Source organism: Helianthus annuus, chromosome 16 (assembly GCF_002127325.2).
Source record: "Helianthus annuus cultivar XRQ/B chromosome 16, HanXRQr2.0-SUNRISE, whole genome shotgun sequence".
In the NCBI taxonomy this organism is placed as follows: Eukaryota; Viridiplantae; Streptophyta; class Magnoliopsida; order Asterales; family Asteraceae; genus Helianthus; species Helianthus annuus.
The window spans coordinates 52,006,136-52,019,845 of NC_035448.2; the positions used below are offsets into that span (position 1 = coordinate 52,006,136).

Here is a 13,710-nt window from a genome sequence, read left to right on the forward strand (position 1 = left end):
GAACTTTACCCAAACCACCCTTCTAAACCCCTTCCAGGCAGTTAATGCGCTTTATATAGACCGTAAAGACACGAATGAGTGAATCAACAAAACATGAAGAGATGATAGAATAAAGTTCACTTTCAATATAAAAAACTAGTTATTAAAGTCATTAACACATACCCGATTAAAAAGTTACTAAAGCTTGGAAATCAAAAGTAATACATAAATAATTTGTATTCACCAAGTGATGTAAGAGATTAGCCAAGCATGGCCTTTGTTTGATAAAAACTCTTACGATCAATCTTGGATCCCGAGACTACTACACACACTTTAAGGATGGATAATTGATGAATGTGGTGGATGATGGTGGTACTGTGGTGGTGGAGTGGTGGCAAGTGTGAGAGAAGTGGTTTAACAAGGGATGAGTTGCAAGTGAACTAAGCACCTCTAAAACAGTGGGTTTACACAGCCCCGTGCCCTTATTCTTCTTCTCCTTCTCTGTCTTCATTTAATGCACTTGTTAGTCCAAATTCTAACACGACCCCGTGGTGTACTTGTTGTACGAGCCAAGATTTGCAAATCTAAGAGTTGACCACGGCTCGTGTTGTAACTGTCACAACCCCCAAAATACCACCTAGGGAGTGTCCCTAATAGGCGTGTGACGTACCAACAATGAGCCACTAATTACATTGAACCCATACAAGTTTATAAATAAAATCCTCAATTATTAATGAAAAATACCATTAATGTGTTTAAATGAAAACCAACATGTTCAGCGGAAGCAAATAGTAAACCAAAGTTAAATTGTTCAAAACCAATGTATACTGTCAACAATCAATCACATGAATTCTTCCAGTCGACCCATGACCACTCCAGCTACTCCAAACAGCAAGTTCCTGTATCCATGATACCTAACGACCTGCGAGCATGCAACAAGTGTATCAGACAACGCTGGTGAGTTCATAGTTTTACGAAAACGTTGGTTACCAAGTGTTTAGTTAATCCATTGAATTTAAACCCGAAAGCAATGTTGATAATACCCCGAATACAAGACGGCTTATGATTATTTTGCCCTTTCTCCAATGCTCCTATCAAAGCATTGGTCATGACTAGGTTATTAGTTCAACACCCGTCCTCCCAGGTACGGGGTGACGTTGCTAAACCTAAGTAGCGCTACTAACTAATACCATGTTACCCCTCAGGTAACCAAACAACACGGGGGGACTTTAAAGGTGATAGGATGAGTATATTATCCAACATTCCCGTTTTTACCCAAAAGACTTATCCCTCCCCGGGATACCCACTGACTGTCCCAACCACCGGGACGCATGCTCAAAAGAGATGAACTCACCTTTGATTTGCTCGGTAGAATTAATTATTCTTTTAACACAAGTGATCAACCAAACCCTATGATATTTGCACATAACAGTCAGTTTGCATACAAATCCAGCACGTATCATTCCACATGTATTCATTAGATAGTGCACACAATACAAGTAGTGGCATTTATTATCCCGAACACCAGTCCAATCAGTTAATCATGTCGTATGGCAATTTACTACCATGCACGATCCCAGAACATGAAGCCCAACAAATTATGTAGCCCGTTTACAAGTGTATGACCCAACGGCTCGGGCCCGGTGAAATGGTATGACCCAGCAAAAACTGTGCAAGTTCTGGACTGTTCGGCCTAAGCCCAGCCCAAAACTTTTATGCAGTTGCCCAAATTATTTACATATTATCGGCCCAAATTATCACTCTCAAAACAATCCCCATTTCGTTAAATCTAAGCACCTTTCTATCAATTACCATTCAACAGTTGATTTGCACACACATATACATCAAGCAGATCGGACATCATGTGAGTATCATTTACCCAATTCACAATTAATTCACTACCTCCCTTAACCAACTATTTTATCACTACTCTTCGGATTCAAGCCATAACAATTATCATCCTATTTGTTATAAACATCTATCATAATTCCAATCAATAACATTCGTCTATAAATTGAAATAATTAATCATGTTATCCAATTCTCACGTAGTGGGTGTTGGAATCTCTAATTATCACTTTGTTTGCATGATCATGTCTCACAAATCACATTACATGAAAGTACACGATCAACTAAATTTGCCTACGGCCCAATTAAACGATGCAGGCCCAAGAGTTGAGGTGCGGCCCAACGAAGTTCGCGAGCGAGTCCTAGTTGTGCGACTAGGCCCAACTAATAGTGCATTAATAGTGCATAATTTATCGTTAATCCGCTCCTCAAATCATGATTTTATGTTACACAAATTTTATCTCCCAAACAATCGGTTCGCAAATTCGTAATCATATATTTTTACTCATATCCCATTTACCCAACACCTGCACATGCGTTCATGGTTTATCCATATTCTCAATTGCACAACAACAATTAATCACGATTCTTTCTACTGGTTTGGCTAATACATAACATGCACCTTAACTTCAGCCTATGTTAAATTGTATTAAGACTTAATTAACATTCTAGAGTACAAAGCATCATGAATCAGTTTTATACCAACAGTGGAGTCATGCAAACCTTTACTATATAACATGTATCTCATATTCATCACCTCTCATCATGCAAAAGTTATCCAATACTTTATGTACAACCATGCCACAACTCAACATCCCTACTGATATCGAGCACACACACACACACACACACATATATATATATATATATATATGAGAACGTGTAACAGCCTAGGATCCTAATCACCGTCTATTATTTACATACATTCAAACAGCCAGTTCGAGCACCACAAGAAGAAATCAACGAGAAGTCTAGATCGAAATGAAACCGCGACAACAAGCGCTTAATCATCAACTATAGAATAATCGGAACATACTGGGTGTGGGGATAGTCTACGGTGGTTGTTGCGTCGTCAAAGAGGGTTGCGTCGGGTGAAAGAGCAAGCGGTGTTCGGCAGGTTGTACGCTAGGGTTTGATCGATGTGAGGGAGACGAGGTATGGGAGTTAGGATTTTAATATAATACTTCAAATCATAAACTTACATATACACCCCTCAACTATTCATAAGCATCCAACTTGCTCAAAAAGTTATTATTGTTATTATTATTAGTTAGTATTAATTAGTATTAGAACACGACTACCCTTCATGATAAAGAAATAACCTGGTCGGGGCACGTTAACCGGGCTATTAGTTTCGTGCACACAAGTAACATCTATATATATAGCACACTAATCTCGTTAGTCTAGATTTAACATGTTGTAGAACGGTAACAAGTAGTGAAACATAATGAAATTGCGAAGAATGAACATAACTAACCACGGACACACGGGTTGTCACATCATCCCTAAGTTGAAAGAAATTTCGTCCTGAAATTTGACAAGCCACTCAGAGAAGTGTATTGATAGATCAGGATGACTGTGGATTTTCCTCGGGTGCCACATCATCCCTAACTTGGAAGGGAATTTCGTCCCGAAATTCACCAGTTGTATCAGGATTTGGTTGAGCAGTTTTGAACAGTTAAGGGTACTGCGTTTCATCTGATCCTCGTGTTCCCACGTGAACTCTGGCCCACGTCTTGAGTTCCAACAACTTTCGCGATTGAAATTCGACTGTGTTAACGAACCTTGACTTCCTGGTCCATGTTTTCAATGGGTTCCTCAACAAACTGCAACTTGTTGCTAATCTACAGGTTCGAGACGTAAATAACATCGTGAACGTTACCCAATTCGTCGGGTAACTCGAGTTGGTGAGCCATGTTACCTTTTTGTTCCAGGAATCCGAATGTCCCATCGCATCGTAAACTAAGCTTGCCACGTTTCCAATAGTGTACCGCACCCTCCCAGGGTGGAACTTTTGTTTATGACACGTTCGCCTGCAGCGAACTCCCAGCGTTCCTAAGCTTATCAGCTTTCCTGGCAGTCACGCGTTGCCACCATACGATTCTTGATCTAAACAATTTTCTCAGAGGTCTCAAGTACAAGTCCTGGACCTGTGATTAGGTTGTCATCCACCCCAGTCCAGCAAGGAGATTGGCATTATTGTCCATGCAATGCCTCAAACGGATCTGTATGCATAGTAGAATGGTGACGACTGCATTAGAACTCACCCAAAGATAAAGTGTCCTTCCAAATGTTTACTAAAGTCAATCACGCACATGCTCGCAACATGTCTTCGTGTGTCAGGATGGTTCGGTACTCGGTCCGGTTGTCCTACAGTGATAAGCAACGCTCATGCTAGACGTGAGTCGAGGGCGTTGTGTTTTGTCTGCCATAAATCAGGTGTAGATCAAGATCAAAGATATCGAGAGTTGGTACCTCGTGCCCAAAAACCGCCTCTCTCAGAGGAATATTCACAAACTGTGGGCGCTCATCAGTCTCCTTGATTGCAAGAAAGTGTGCTGGTAACGTGAGTCCATCAACAATCACCCAGGTGATAATGTTTCTGTTTCGAGTTGTAAGTAGACCAGTAACAAAATCTATGACAGTCCGTTCTCATTTCCATATGTATGTTTCCGGTTGCTAATATCCCCCTTGACTTTCTCACAAGTCAAACATCGTTCCCACGCGTTGCTATGTGGGCCTTCAGGCCTGGTCACTCGTACTTGGTCTTCAGGTTTTAATACATCCTATCAAAACTCAGATGAATAGGACATCGAGACCCGTGTGCTTCGCCTGCACCAGTTCCCTAAGGTTGCTGTATAGTGAGGTCCATATTCGTTCCATGAAGTAGCAAATATCGTTCGACCTACCAAAGGTTGCTTCCCCATGCCCCGCATGGGTCAATCTTGAGAACTCTCTTCCTTCAGTTCTTCAGTTTGAACAGGGCGAGTCTGATTAGGTAAGTTAGAGTCGGTAATGAGCTACAAAGCTCGTGCACGTTCAAGTTCCACAGTCGTAATCATCCAAAAGTTCCATCCAACGATGCCATTAACCGATTTAGCTCTTTCGAAACCAGGGTACGTGGGAGGCCCTTGTGATTGGTCTAAGTGGTGCATTCGGTACCGTCCAAGTAATGCCTCCAGTTTAAATCCAAAGACTACGGCTTCCACCGCAGGTCGTGACTCGTGCAGTTCTTCCTGTAAGTCCATTACGTAAGTCATCACTTTCTCGTGTTGTGTCGGTGTGTAAACATTGCAGAGTTGGGATTCGAAAGCTAAAAAGACGCCCTCCTGTTTTGTCTTTCACGAACACAACACCCTACTGTGCTAGAGATTTAAGCTGCGCGATCTTCGAAAATCCTGTGGTGAATCTGCGATAGAGTCTAGTGTGACCAAGAAATTGCTGCATCCTCGAAGGGATCTTTGGTGCCGAACAATATCTAACGAAATGGGTCTTTAGCGAGATCCACGTGTATTCCCACTTCGTTGATCATATGACCAAAAGATATCTCTCAAATCCAGAAGTTACCTTTAACAAGACTTCGCGCAGAGTGGCTCCTCCCTCAGGAGCTCTAAAATAAGATACAAATGCCGCCCATGATGTTCCTTCCTCTTGGAAATGATCCAGAACGTCATCCATAAATACGGTCGATTCATGTGGTCCATAAAGCTGCTCGTGTGTTGATTAGCTCAATGGTCATGGTGTACAAAGTCGCAATGGCCGTATTGCATTCGATATGCTATTACAGGAACATTCTCCTCTTGGTCTTCCGTCAATACATGGTCGAGGCAAACAGTTCTTGATTGTCACTTTGCTGAGTTCTGGATAATCAGTACACATACGAAAAGGCTTTATATTCCCGAATATAGCTGGGGCTCCCCAAAGCGAACAAAAACTATGTCCAATAAAACTTATGTCCAACAGTTCCTGTAGATAGTCCTTGCAACCCTCCTGGTGCACGACGTTATGTAGCACGAGTAATCATGGCTGCCCCTGTCGTGAGATCAAACTGAGATTCTGCCTAATAGTGGTGGAAGTAAATCTGAAAGCTCCTCGGGTAGCACACTGAGAGGAATCATGAACAATTGGTGAATCCTCGATCCTCTTTTCCTTAGCCTCGACATCAATAACAGTTGCTAACGTAGCGGGGTGATCCCTCCGTAGACACTTCTGGGCCTTCATAGTTGATATGGCGCTAACCTTTGCACCACTCTGTTGCTTTAGAACAAATAACGATTCTCCACACAAAATTTTCTCCTCACAAGGTATGTCTTCGCGATTTCTGAATAACCAATCCACACTAACTACTGCATTGTAACCATCAGGGGTAGTAGAAGGAAGGTCGATGTCGAACACCTGTCCCCCAAGGTCGAGTTTGCATCCCAGCGAACATATAAGGCTTCAATTGACTTGCATCAGCCGACTCCACAACAGGTTCGGTTTCAAGAAGCATTAGGGTTAAACAGAACAGAGACGAAGCGAATAGCTACCCATCCAAGCTATCGTGTTGCAATTACGCCTGGTATAGCCTATGCCAATACTAAATGTCCTTCCATGAGCTTCATTCCCAGTGTTGTTTTCGTCACGAGAATTTCCAGTACTGCCGTCGTTTCCTTGGTTGTCGTCACCTTGACTTAACACAATCAATCCTTGTCGAGGTCACCTTCGTTTCCATACTGTAAGCTACGATCACGAGTACCTTGATGTTGCCGCGACTGTTGCCTCTAATATTGTTGCTTGTAACGGTGTCCTGCGTCCTTTCACCAACAAGGTCCATCTTTTCACATTCTGTGCCACGTCCTAAGGCACTACTCATGGTGCGGGGGGTTACACAGTCCGCTCTACAGTTAATCGTCATCAATTTTGTCCCGATTGGTTCGTAAGAGTCGACTCCCATGAGTCGCTGGCTGGGGTTAAGGATTCAATTGGAGTAAAATCGCTGTTGTTCGTTGCCGGTAACTAGGGTCGTTCAAATGCTGAAGTCGGTAAGGTACTATGTTTACCCTCTTGTCCATCGTCCTTGCAAGTTGACTGAGTAATACACGGTATGTCGCGAGAGTGTTGCAGAAGTGATCGCACTTCGGGATCTAAGGCGTCAACACGCTAAGTTCCAGCAAACAAAGATAAGTGAGGAAAGTATATTCCAATCATTTGACACTGAGCCATCCAACTCCGGGACGTTCGTACTAGCACCTAACATTCTACACAGTTCGCTAGGCGTTCAGATGTGTGATCAGGTGAAACTCGATAGCATCGAGATTCGTAAGGATTCAGAAAGGGATGAAAAGATCATGTTCGAGTAGGAGACAGTCACTGCTATGACTCCTATAGACTGCTGAGGTCTAACATAACATCAATTAACAGAGCGGAACCCCTCTCACACTCGTTAAGCCTCACTAGGACTCACACGCACCCCACATTATTATTATGTGTGCACCCATAATAATAAGGCAATTTGCATGCTTATCTCAGTGCTTCTTAACTCGCGCTAAAAAGGTTCCCCGAATTCGAGCGATAAGATAGATGACGCCACAACATAGATCATGAAATTTCAAGAAGAGTCGCAATCTTAAAACACGTAACATGGGTTGGTAACATAGAAGTTCATACTGTAGTGCTAAGTGTGCATTCACGTGTGATGTTATTCTTAAGCAAACACTAGATATACTATGCAATAGTAAACGAGAAACGAACCTTGCAGTCTGGAGCTAAATGTCATGGTCGATTTCGGATCTGTTCGGTTATAGTCTGGTTTTATAAAAATGTTTTAAAACCAAGTTCACTATAACCAGTGGCTCTGATACCAAACTGTCACAACCCCCAAAATACCACCTAGGGAGTGTCCCTAATAGGCGTGTGATATACCAACAATGAGCTACTAATTACATTGAACCCATATAAGTTTATAAATAAAATCCTCAATTATTAATGAAAAATACCATTAACGTGTTTAAATGAAAACCAACATGTTCAGCGGAAGCAAATAGTAAACCAAAGTTAAATTATTCAAAACCAATGTATACTATCAACAATCAATCACATGAATTCTTCCAGTCGACCCATGACCACTCCAGCTACTCCAGACAGCAAGTTCCTGTATCCATGATACCTAACGACCTACGAGCATGCAACAAGTGTATCAGACAACGCTGGGGAGTTCATAGTTTTACGAAAACGTTGGTTACCAAGTGTTTAGTTAATCCATTGAATTTAAACCCGAAAACAATGTTGATAATACCCCGAATACAAGACGGCTTCTGATTATTTTGCCCTTTCTCCAATGCTCCTATCAAAGCATTGGTCATGACTAGGTCACTAGTTCTACACCCGTCCTCCCAGGTACGGGGTGAGGTTGCCAAACCTAAGTAGCGCTACTAACTAATACCATGTTACCCCTCAGGTAACCAAACAACACGGAGGGACTTTAAAGGTGATAGGATGAGTATATTATCTAACATTCCCGTTTTTACCCAAAAGACTTATCCCTCCCCGGGATACCCACTGACTGTCCCAACCACCGGGACGCATGCTCAAAAGAGATGAACTCACCTTTGATTTGCTCGGTAGAATTAATTATTCTTTTAACACAAGTGGTCAACTAAACCCTATGATATTTGCACATAACAGTCAGTTTGCATACAAATCCAGCACGTATCATTCCACATGTATTCATTAGATAGTGCACACAATACAAGTAGTGGCATTTATTATCCCGAACTCCAGTCCAATCAGTTAATCATGTCGTATGGCAATTTACTACCATGCACGATCCCAAAACATGAAGCCCAATAAATTATGCAGCCCGTTTACAAGTGTATGACCCAACGGCTCGGGCCCGGTGAAATGGTATGACCCAGCAAAACTGTGCAAGTTCTGGACTGTTCGGCCTAAGCCCAGCCCAAAACTTTTACGCAGTTGCCCAAATTATTTACATATTATCGGCCCAAATTATCACTCTCAAAACAATCCCCATTCCGTTAAATCTAAGCACCTTTCTATCAATTACCATTCAACAATTGATTTGCACACACATATACATCAAGCAGATCGGACATCATGTGAGTATCATTTACCCAATTCACAATTAATTCACTACCTCCCTTAACCAACTATTTTATCATTACTCTTCGGATTTAAGCCATAACAATTATCATCCCATTTATTATAAACATCTATCATAATTCCAATCAATAGCATTCATCTATAAATTGAAATAATTAATCATGTCATCTAATTCTCACGTAGTGGGTGTTGGAATCTCTAATTATCACTTTGTTTGCATGATCATGTCTCACAAATCACATTACATGAAAGTACACGATCAACTAAATTTGCCTACGGCCCAATTAAACGATGCAGGCCCAAGAGTTGAGGTGCGGCCCAACGAAGTTCGCGAGCGAGTCCTAGTTGTGCGACTAGGCCCAACAAATAGTGCATTAATAGTGCATAATTTATCGTTAATCCGCTCCTCAAATCATGATTTTATGTTACACAAATTTTATCTCCCAAACAATCGGTTCGTAAATTCGTAATCATGCATTTTTACTCATATCCCATTTACCCAACACCTGCACATGCGTTCATGGTTTATCCATATTCTCAATTGCACAATAACAATTAATCACGATTCTTTCTACTGGTTCGGCTAATACATAACATGCACCTTAACTTCAGCCTATGTTAAATTGTATTAAGACTTAATTAACATTCTGGAGTACAAAGCATCATGAATCAGTTTTATACCAACAGTGAGTCATGCAAACCTTAACTATATAACATGTATCTCATATTCATCACCTCTCATCATGCAAAAGTTATCCAATACTTTATGTACAACCATGCCATAACTCAACATCCCTACTGATATCGAGCATATATATATATATATATATATATATATGAGAACGTGTAACAGCCTAGGATCCTAATCACTGTCTCTTATTTACATACATTCAAATAGCCAGTTCGAGCACCACAAGAAAAAAATCAACGAGAAGTATAGATCGAAACGAAACCGCGACAATAAGCGCTTAATCATCAACTATAGAATAATCGGAACGTACCGGGTGTGGGGATAGTCTACGGTGGTTGTTGCGTCGTCAAAGAGGGTTGCGTCGGGTGAAAGAGAAAGCGGTGTTCGGCAGGTTGTACGCTAGGGTTTGATCGATGTGAGGGAGACGAGGTATGGGAGTTAGGATTTTAATATAATACTTCAAATCATAAACTTACATATACACTCCTCAACTATTCATAAGCATCCAACTTGCTCAAAAAGTTATTATTGTTATTATTATTAGTTAGTATTAATTAGTATTAGAACATGACTACCTTTCATGATAAAGAAATAACCTGGTCGGGGCCTGTTAACCGGGTTATTAGTTTCGTGCACACAAGTAACATCTATATATATAGCACACTAATCTCGTTAGTCTAGATTTAACGTGTTGTAGAACGGTAACAAGTAGTGAAACATAATGAAATTGCGAAGAATGAACATAACTAACCACGGACACAGGGGTTGTCACAGTAACACCTCAAAAATGCGTAATTTAATTATTTTACCTAAATGCTCTAAGTATGTAATGTCATGACCTTAGTTGACTAACTAAGTTAAAAAAATGTGAATGTTAGTATAGAAAGAATGAAAGATTTTGTGCATTAATAAATAACAACTAGAACTTGTAGGGCTAAAGTTGCATATTTGAATGATAAATTTATTTATAACAAATAACACATAAAAAGACACAATGTGTGTGTTCTGGAGTCGACCAGAAGAAAGGAAGAACAAGAAAAACCCTTGTTTTCATAAATCACCAAGATTAGAAGGAGAATCAAAGCCAAAACAAATGCATGAAGCCTAATATCTAACCATCTAAGCTTGTTCTTTAAAGTGGTAAGTCAAATTTCATAAATTGATGAATTTTAGAAAGTGGATTTCGACACAATCATGAATCCAAGTAGAAATTCGTGTAATTGTGAGTTAGGATTACACAATAGAATAAGAATTTTGTTTGAATTTGACTATTTGAATGATTTGAAGCATATAACCATTTGAGGTAAAAAGTATGATGAACATGATGATCATGAAGGCAAAATTTGATGTAATGTTGATGTATGTAGTTACATGTATTGAGTATTTGTTGAATGAATTAGATGTAGAATGAAAGACATGTGAGTTTAGTTGAATTTTTATGATCCATGACATGAACTAGTAGGAATAAGCATATGATACTTGTACTATGTACTTAGTATGTTGTATTCACACCAAGTGTTTGATGAAATGTCTAGGTGAAGTTAGAATGTGAGATTATTAGAAAAGATTTGATGAAACTAAATCTGTCCAGAAAGTTACAGCCGATTTTAATCGGCTGTAACCGGGTCAAATCTTGTAAGAAACTGATGTTTATTGAGTTTGTGATGATCTTCCAGGAAAAACCTTTCAAACGCAATTGGAATTGCATTTTTTTCAACGAAAAATGAACGTTTTATTAATTTTTTCGTATCGAAAATTTAGGCTGCGTTTTCTGGCAGAATTTGCAGCCCATTACGAATGTTATAACTCAATTTAGGAATTGAGTTATGATCTCAAATTTTTACTGTAGGTAGCTTCAGGAGGTTAAGAAAATCTCCAACTGGAATTATGTCAATCGGATAACCAAGGATTTTTAAATGAATTTTTCCGTGGGTTGTAGTCAGAAAGTGACGAATATGATTGCTGCTTAGTAAATGATTTTTTATAATTGTTTGGTAGAGAGTTAGACTCTAAAAATTTAACACAGGGATAAACCCTCTGAGGGACACGTCACAAAAAAAGATTGTAATTTTTGCAAGCACGTAAGTACAGTAAACATATATCCCAAAACAGCCTAATTTCAGTGAATTGACCTATGCATGTTAGTGAATGAATTGACTAATGAAAGTCAAATGTGGAATATGAATTTGATATGATCGTTAATATATACAATCATGTATTCTAACAAGAATTTGAATGCGATGACATGAAAGTATAGGGATCATGTCAAGATGGATGGACGCATGGAAGGCTAAAAGGGTAACAAGGAAGCAATGAAACGGATACTAATGCGGACGTCTAAGGTAAGTGATTTCTGAAATCACTTCGTATTTAGTTAAATGAATATACATATGTTTGAATATTTGAGATCAAGGTGGAACGTACAAATAAATGAGAAATGCTAAGGTAAGATTCGTTCAAATGGTCGGTATGATGTAAACCGATAAAACCTCATTATAGGGGTTAATGGGTCAAAACTTTTAATCGAAAGATTTTATGACAGTGAGTATAGGGATGTGGTAATGTTAAGGGAAGGTTTGGATAGAAGGAAAATCAACTATGATATTAGTTAAATGCGTGTTGGGACGTATCGGGGCCGGTTTAATCGAAAAATATGTGAAACGGGTCAAAAGAAGTTGCAAATGATGAATTCCATAGGTAAGAATGAATGGTATGAGTATGAATGTAGGTTGTATGTATACGACCTATACATATATATTTATGGATGTTCGTGTTTAAGATTTTGTAGTATGTTCGATATGAAAGGTATATGAGAGTTTGGATATGGATGTATGTATGTGTATAAAAAAGTATGTATGTATGTGTGTATGTATATATATGAAGTGGGATTGAATGTATACGAAAGAATAGAACATGTATATATATATACACACACTTAGTTTTAATACGCTTGGAAGTTAACATTACTAATCATGTGTCTTGAGAATGAAATGAAAGTGCAAGTACGCTAATGTTGACCTTATGAAAATTTGACGTTGGGATGCAAGATTTTACTTAGGAAGTTAATTCGAAAGGATTAGTATGAATAGAATGAATCCGATGTGGTCATCTAATTACATATGTTTAGATTATGAATGATGTCACCAAATATTAATGATGCGCATGTATGTGGTGATTGCAGGTTGCACGGTTTTAACATCATTATGAAGTCTAAGAGGTTGAAGATCGTGTCAAAGAGCGCAGATTGTACGGGAGGAGTAGTCACATAGCTTGTATTTGTATGATGTTTTCGATACGCCAATTAATAACAAATGATGTCCCTCTTGGATAAGAGTCATTTTAAATGATGTTCAAGAATGTTAGAGCATTGTTGTGAAAGAAATTTTATGGTTCGTATTTCCGCTGCGTCTTTTTGGTTAAAACGTGTTAAGGTCTTACAAGTTGGTATCATAGCCCTGGTTTGAGAAAATCAAGTACGAGGAGGTAAGTACTTGAACTCAAACCCGTGTGCTCTTGTGACAAGGAATCCGTACAATCCAAGACTCCATCAAGACCCAAAGGTAGAAGATGAATGTAAGTATGTACTTATGTATTTATATAAAGAAGCTAACGGTATTGCATATGCAGGGTAAGCTTAAGTGTTTGCGAAGGATGATCTGAGGATGCGGTTTGAGACGAATATAAAAGCATGTATTAGACGGATGGACTCCAGGTACACAATATTATTATATATGGGTATCGGTGTTAAAGGAAAAAGGGAAGAATCTTCTTGGGAAGGGTAAATATTAAACGAAAGACAATGATATTGTCTTGATAAGATTTTAAAAAAATGTTGCACGAACTGAAACCCACTTCTTCGGACATAAGGCGATGATTACATGAAGGCATAAAACTAGTATGTGGATTGCGTGCCTGGCCAGTATGCAAGAAGCATATGACATTCGTGAGACCGTCATAATCATCGCAGGTATATCCGGTGGAATGGGGTAGTAGGTGGACGTGTGGGTGAAAGGAGTAGTAAGACTCTCATGAAATTGAGAGTAATATATAAGAAAGAAAAGCATGAATGAAAAGTTTGAAAGCGTAGTTGAT

At 39.4% G+C, this 13,710-nt stretch overlaps 1 long non-coding RNA gene across 1 annotated transcript; it reads left to right on the forward strand.

Annotated features, from left to right (window-relative positions):
- The first annotated feature begins 10,620 nt into the window (after window positions 1–10,620).
- On the forward strand, window positions 10,621–12,949 carry LOC110939509. Its single transcript, XR_002592311.2, has 3 exons — window positions 10,621–10,758; window positions 11,871–11,960; window positions 12,800–12,949. It is a non-coding gene; the product is annotated as an uncharacterized LOC110939509 (long non-coding RNA).
- Window positions 12,950–13,710: the final 761 nt, after the last annotated feature.